Source organism: Octodon degus, unplaced genomic scaffold, assembly GCF_000260255.1.
Source record: "Octodon degus isolate 3935 unplaced genomic scaffold, OctDeg1.0 scaffold00377, whole genome shotgun sequence".
Taxonomy (NCBI): domain Eukaryota; kingdom Metazoa; phylum Chordata; class Mammalia; order Rodentia; family Octodontidae; genus Octodon; species Octodon degus.
This window is the reverse complement of record NW_004524953.1, coordinates 694,759-702,108: the sequence shown is the minus strand read 5'-3', so window position 1 is coordinate 702,108 and position 7,350 is coordinate 694,759. Positions and strand designations below refer to the sequence as shown.

Genomic DNA, 7,350 nt, shown 5'->3' with positions numbered 1-7,350 from the left:
TCCTTTCCTTTCCTTTCCTTTCCTTTCCTTTCCTTTTCTTCCCTTCCCTTCCCTTCCCTTCCCTTCCCTTCCCTTCCCTTCACTTCACTTCCTTTCCTTTCATCTAACTAAAATCCTATACTTTTCTGCAAGCACCTTAAGAGACACACACAATGTTTTACCAACAGTCAAATCATCCTTTGGTCTAGTCAAGTTAACATATAAAATCAACTATCACACCTACAGAATCAAGCATCAGGAAACAAATACACAATTCATCTGTTTTTCATTTTCCCTAAAATATACGATCCATTTAAAAAATTCTTTTACTTTCATTTTCTTCTAATCACTGTGAGCATCTAGTCTGTTTATTAATACTCCTTCATTGAAAATATTTGGAGGGAAATCTACTTTTGGGCCTTATAAATGTACACTCTCATTTTGCTCTTCCTTTAATCTCTTATTCTATATGGTCACACACAATTTTATCTCCCATTAGGCACCATTTCATAGGTTTAGTACATGACCTTATATATATAAGTAAACTAAAAGATGCTTGAGAATATGTACATTTAAATTTACGTAAGCTAACTTCTGCAGTAAATCTTTTCCTTTCTTTTTTTAGTTTTTAATTCACACTGGCTATTATATCTTTAGAAATGATCTGTGTGGCTACATGTAACCTGGTTCTTTGCTTTTGATTGCTACATCCTTAAATCCTGGGATTCAGCCATTGTCATGATTTTGACCTGTATGTCCACTAAAGTCTCATGTGTTCAGAGCAGGGCCTTGTGCAAAGTGCTTAAGTGATGTAGGTACTACAGCTGGCTTGGTGTTGGGAGGTGGTGCCTGGTCAGAAGTGAATCAGTTGGTGAATGACTCAGTAACATGTATCTTCCTCCCCATTTCCTCTGTTCTCTCCATGCTTCCTGGTTGCCATACTGTGAGCAGCTATTCCTTTGTCATACTCCTGTGTCATGCTGTCCTGCCTTGAAAGCAGCTGATTATTGCCTATAAATAAATCTCTCCTCTTTTAGCTTGTGAGCATTGGGTATTTTGCCCCAGAAGTGAGAAAGTGGCTGAGACAGGCAACAAAGAAAGAAAGAGAGGCCATTGGGGGCCCACAGGTCCTTGAGAACAGACACAGTCCCCACCTTAGAGGATGAGATGAGGGCAAAAAGCATGGAGGTTAATGGTGGTAGGAGGTAGGAGGTGGAGAGATGTGGCTGAGAAGATGTTCTTAGGAATAAACAAATTTGGAAAATGAATCTGAGAGAGTGAGTTCATTAATAATAAGTAGCTTGCTGATGTTTCTGTTCAATCCATTCTCCCAAATTTTCTCTGCCCTTTCATGGTTTACTTTAGACATTTCTCTTCAACCCTAGGAAGCAAAACAAAGCAAAGCACAGCATGTCTCAGCTGGGTCATAAATATTGGCCTAAGACTTTATTTACTGTACTGACAACTAAATATTCATCTCCTTTGTGTGAATTGATAGTCTCCTGAATTTGGAACAATGTCTAGACTTAAGTGATACAAATAATATCTTATTTGACCCATGGGGCTATTTCTTTCCAAATAACTATATGTGTAGGAATAGAGTTTTTTTATTCCTGATTATAAAAGCAACTGTTGTTTATAATGCAAAAGCGTTATTATATGGAAGAAAAGTATCATTATTCTACAGAAAAGAATGAAGACGCAAAAATTACTTATTATCTTATTTTTAACATTTTTGGTACATATTATTTTAGCCTTTCTCATTAATAGTATTAAATCAATGTGTTTATTATACATTCTAATGAGTTAGGTACTGGGATTTAATGAAGAGCAAAAATAGATATGACTGTAACACTGTGGACCAAGTAATATAGTTAGGGAGAATTATATTTAATTATATGATTACTTAGCTAATGTCTGCAGCAATTAGGATGTTTTCACTGATATATAAGACAGTTATTGCAATAGTAATGTCCTATAATAGACAACCCAAAAACTCAGTGGAATATAAGAATAAACACTTACTCTCACACCCACACTGCAGGTAAGCTGCTTTAGATTGTCTATGAATGGATAGAGATGGTCTAATATCTATTTGCCTATCTATCTATCTATCTATATCTATTTATCTTCTGATGCTCAGGCTGAAGGAAAAGGAGACATTGGAGGATGGTCTTCTTATGTAGAGAGGACAGTAGAGAAGGAAATCAACCAAGCCATGCAGTTACAAAATTAACTTTTGGTCTCATGATGTTTTACAACATCTTAATGATTAAAACAAGTCAAATGAGCAAAGCAATACAAAGTGTTAGGGAAGAAGACTGTTCCCTTGATGTGACCATTAATTACATCAATTTAAATGGATCAACAAATGCCTAGCAGATTAGTAAATCAGAGCTCTGGGTATATCTGTGATTGATTGACATATAGGCCAACAAACTGAGGAGGGAAGGCTCATATCAGATATGGGTGGTACCAACCCTTATCTGTTGCCTGGGTAGAATAAAAAAGTGAAATAAGAAGAACATATCTATGTGGTAGAAGAGTTGCAGTTTTTTCCATTGCCTTTGGACATAAGTCCCCAGTCTCTTGAGCCTTTCAGGCAAGCCTCACATTGACAACTCTATAATGAGCTTCCAGGCCCTTGACCTGGGATTGGTTCTGTATCTTTGATACCTCATTCCGTGGCTTCCATTTTCTTAAGCTTCCATCTTCCTTCCACTACATCCTGTGGTAATCCAGCACAGATAGACATTATGGATTGTTTCATCTCTGATTCTGTAAGTCTACTTAGCAAATGCCCCTACATAATTATGCATATATTGTCTATTTATTCAGCTCTTTTAGAGGACTCTAATTTATACACATGCAGAAGGCAAGACAGGGATATGTGATTACAGAAATATGAAGAATTAGAATAAAAAGTCAACATAATGCAGAACTTAAAACCAGAAAAAATATTTATCAGTTGTTTTCTCCTTAGGTCATGAAATGGTAGGGACATTCTTAGGCATTATATATTATTATTCAAAGATAAGAAGAGATAAATCCAACTTTACCTTTCTAAAAGGTTCACTCCCTATCTCCATGTCATTTTATTTCTTATTAGCAATATTGTTTCACATGCCTATTCCTCATTACCAGTAGAGAAAATAGAATTGCCATGACTGGTTTATGTTAGAAAATCACTATCTGGGATGGGCAAGAGCTCCCCAAATGCAGCTGTCTGGTATCTGATCATAAAGACTATATGTTAACATGAAGATGAGGTGATGCTGCCATTAGGAAAACATTCAACAGTGTCTATCAATGAATGGTGGTGTGTATCTGTAATCTCAGTTCCCTTTTTCCATTTTTTTTTTGCTGTTGATCAAGGGCTTCTCTAATTGTCTCAGTTACCCAAGCTGAGTTTGAATTTCAGTCTTCATGTCTAAGTGTCTCAGAGTTCCCACAATACAGGCATGTCATAATGAACACAGGTGAGATGACTGTGAAAGTTTTAAGAAGAACAGAGATGTAGTATAAAGCACATTGGAAAATAAGACTGAACAAGTTAAAGGATATACCTTGCAGGGCTTTGCAAATCGAATTAAGCTCTTATTCCTCATCCTAAGAGCAGTAGAAAGCCAATAAAGAATTTTTACTAAGAAAATGATATTTCCAGAATTTAATTTAAAGGAAATACCATGTGAGCTAAAGTGTGGAGACAAATTAAGGAAATGTAAGAATAGATGCAGCTAAATCGGTTGGGAATTTATGGTGCAGCTTAGCTAAAATAGGGGATACAAACAAGATGTGACTAAAATTGAGAAAATTTAAGTAGTAAAATGTATAGCTTTTGGTGATGAGGTGGGCTTGGGTGGTGGTGATGGTGAGCAAAGGTATCAAGGACTATTCTTACATTGCTCAATCAATTTCTTTTGTATTTTTTAATGATAAAAGTTACTTATTTATTTATTTTTCCATAATGTCATTGAGAAAGAAATAGTAATGAGACAGTTTCAAACCAAATGGGTAGGACAGTTTCACTAATTAACACATTGCATACATTCTTCCCAGTGGTTAATTGCTGTACAAGATGTGGACATGATATCCTATTTACAAACACCATTAGAACAAATCCCTCTATTCATTAAGAGAATGTAACTATATATCTACTCTAAGTACTTTGAATACACAGATACAAAACGGACATTCATCTGTATCCTCTTTTTTTCGTTAAGTTCCATTGTTTGAATATTATAGGTGTGCAAACTCAGCAAAATATTCTAAAAGAGTCCAGTTGCACATTATAGTATTGGGTCCTCCGCTTGACTGGCAATGTCAGAAACTGTTAACTTGAGTCCCATACAGCTCAACAAAGCAGCATGGTTTTACTTCTTATATTTCGTTTTCATGCTTTTCTGCTGGATGGTTAAGACAAAGGTAAAGAAGCACCTATGCAACAAGAGTTGTAGCTTTTGGATCTGATAAGATCAGTGAAATCCCCTCAGGATTTATCCTGAGATCTTGTACCTCAGATTGTAGAACCTTTGTCAGTGCAGCCATGTGGATGAGTCACGGCCATTGTGCTCTCTGTGAAAGCCTGAGAGAATGTCTTCTCCCCATGTGACTCTCCTTAGGCACACTACATCATCGATCACTTTCCTCTTTTTCACCATAATCTCCTTGATCAGAAAATTTGGGACACTACCGAGTTACATGACGTTACAGTACAAGTTCTCATATGTCCTGAGTCTTAATTGACCTTGGAAGGCTAGGGCCAAAATGTTGGCTTTCCTTGTGGCCCTCCTTTTTCTCTAATTTGGGTCTGCAAACTTAGGTTGTTAACCATCCAGAAGACAAGCTTATTGTTATTACCATACAACCTAGGCTGTTAAGCTTAACCTCTGTATCTATCTGAATATCAAACATCTTAAGCATAACATGGAACAGGTATTTTCCATCAAGTATGGATATGTTGAACTTTAAGTCCCTACAGAATATGATGAAAAAATATTTAAAAATTAGAATATATATTAAAAATAGGTGTAAAGAATCATATACTTCTTATGTTTACACATAAGTCCAAAAATCTAACCATACACAACCTTGAAGCAGGACAGTCCCACAATATTCCTTTTCCTGTCTCTTGCCTTCATTCACCACCCCATTCTTTTTGAACAATCATGGAATTCAGTGTAACAAGAATACAGAATGAGGTTTAGGTTAGAAGAGGAAGATCCTACATACAGATGTTGAACTTGATAAGCAACTGAACATTTACAAAGAAATATTGAACTTAATGGATCTTAAATATTATGCATTGTTTATACAAGGTTCATAAATAAAAGCTGATACCAAAGACATTAATAGGCAGAATGATAAAACAGGAAGAGTGAAATGTCTAACAATCAGCCTTGAGAAATGACATCATTTATTGGGCCAGTAGGAAAGATAAGCCTATGAGACGGCAAAGGAAGCTGTGAAAGGCCAATCACCATAGAGGTAAAAGAAAAATCCAATGTATAAAGAAGAGCAGAAGCAAAGAAAACCAAACATTTCAGTGAAGAACAAATGGTGAAGAGAAATGAAAAAGTTAGATTGATTATAAAACACATTGAAGTTATGGTCCATAATTAAACAAGTGGGTTTTTGTTCAGTGATGCTTACAGAAGATGAGTTGGAGTGGATGGAAGACTAAGAATTGGGAAGTGGAGATGTTTGGCAGAAAAAAGTTTTTTGAAGACTTAACTTTGAATGGAGAAGAATATAAAATTGAAAGAGCAAGTAAGGGAGGGTTGGAAGGTAAACAAGTACGTTTAAAACTGATGAGAAGGGTCCAGTTGAAAGGAAGAGGTTTCATTTTATATTCAAGAAAGAATACATTAAGAAAAGTAAGACTTTTGAAAATAGGAAGTTGTAGGTTCTATAGCTGTATCTTTATGTATTTTTCTCATTCAAATCTATATGTTCATATAACTTTATTTTACATGAACTATTGAAGCAGCACATATATGGGTGCAACAATCAAAATGCTACACCAACAGATGATTAAACAATAAACAAGCGGCCTGGGAGATGGCTTAGTAGAATAAGCACTTCCCTGGCAAGCACAAGGGTCTGAGTTCAATCCTCAGTTCTGCCAAAAACAAAACAGAACAATCCCAAAAAACCCCAATAAACTTTCAATTAATTCATATAACACAAAGTTTGAAAATTGATAGTTCCAAGATAGCTTCAATGGTTCACAAACATCAGCAAATATGTGGGCTTGGTTCTTTTGAACTCTTTGATTCTACTTCTTCAATGAACCATTGATATCTCCCTTTATCTTATCCAAATGGCTGTACTGCATCAAATACCTTAATGTATTACAATAATGTTTTAGAAGAAAAACAGAGAGCTACAAAGTATGATTTAGACCATAATGTTGAATAAAATAAATTAGACCCATAAGCTTAAATATTAAATGTTTTCCTCATAAGAGAAATCTAAAATATAAATAAAAATCAAAATAAAGTTTAGATAATAAGAAATAGGAAACTATATCTTTTAAAACAAGAAAGGGGACCAAGAGATAAAAGAATGATGGAAGGAAGGTGGGATGAAGATGAAAAAAGAATTAAGATGTATTGTGTGCACATATTAACTCACCAGTAATAATAATGTGCTGCCAGCATGTACTAATAAAATGTAAAAACAAAAAAAATCAAAGTTCAAATTCTAAAAAGTAATTACAGCAAAACGTATGCTGCCATTAATTCCTCTCAAAATACTTCCTCTTGTTTCAAACACACTTATCCCATTGTTCTTCCACTTTTTAAGCAATTCTTCAAGTCCTCTTTCATGAGTCTTTAGTTTACCATCACAGCTGCCCTGGTGTTTTGATTCTATTTATTTATTTATTTATTTATTTATTTATTTATTTATTAGTTCTTTTTTTCCATAGTTTTATTGAGAAACAAATAGCAATGAGACAGTTTCAAATCAAATTGGCAGGACAGTTTCAATAATTAACACATTGCATACATTCTTCCTAGTGTTTAATTGCTGTACAAGATGCAGACATGATATACTATTAACAAACACCATTAGAATAAATCCCTCTATTCATTAAGAGAAAGTAACTATGTATCTATCCTAACCACTTTGAGTACACAGATACAAAATGGACATTCATCTGTATCCCCTTTTTTGTTAAGTTCCATTCTTTGAATATTATAGGTGTGGAAACTCAGCAAAATATTCTAAAAGAGTTCAGTAGCCCATAATAGTATTGGGTCTTCCGCTTCACTGACAATGTCAGAAATTATTGACCTGAGTCCCCTACAGCTCAACATAGCACCATGGCTTTATTTCTTATATTTCGTTTTTATGATTTTCTGCTGG

The 7,350-nt window shown here is 34.8% G+C and overlaps 1 pseudogene; it reads right to left on the bottom strand.

Moving 5' to 3' along the window:
* Window positions 1-3,587, bottom strand: part of LOC101570011 — a 6,916-nt pseudogene extending 3,329 nt beyond the window's left edge.
* Window positions 3,588-7,350: the final 3,763 nt, after the last annotated feature.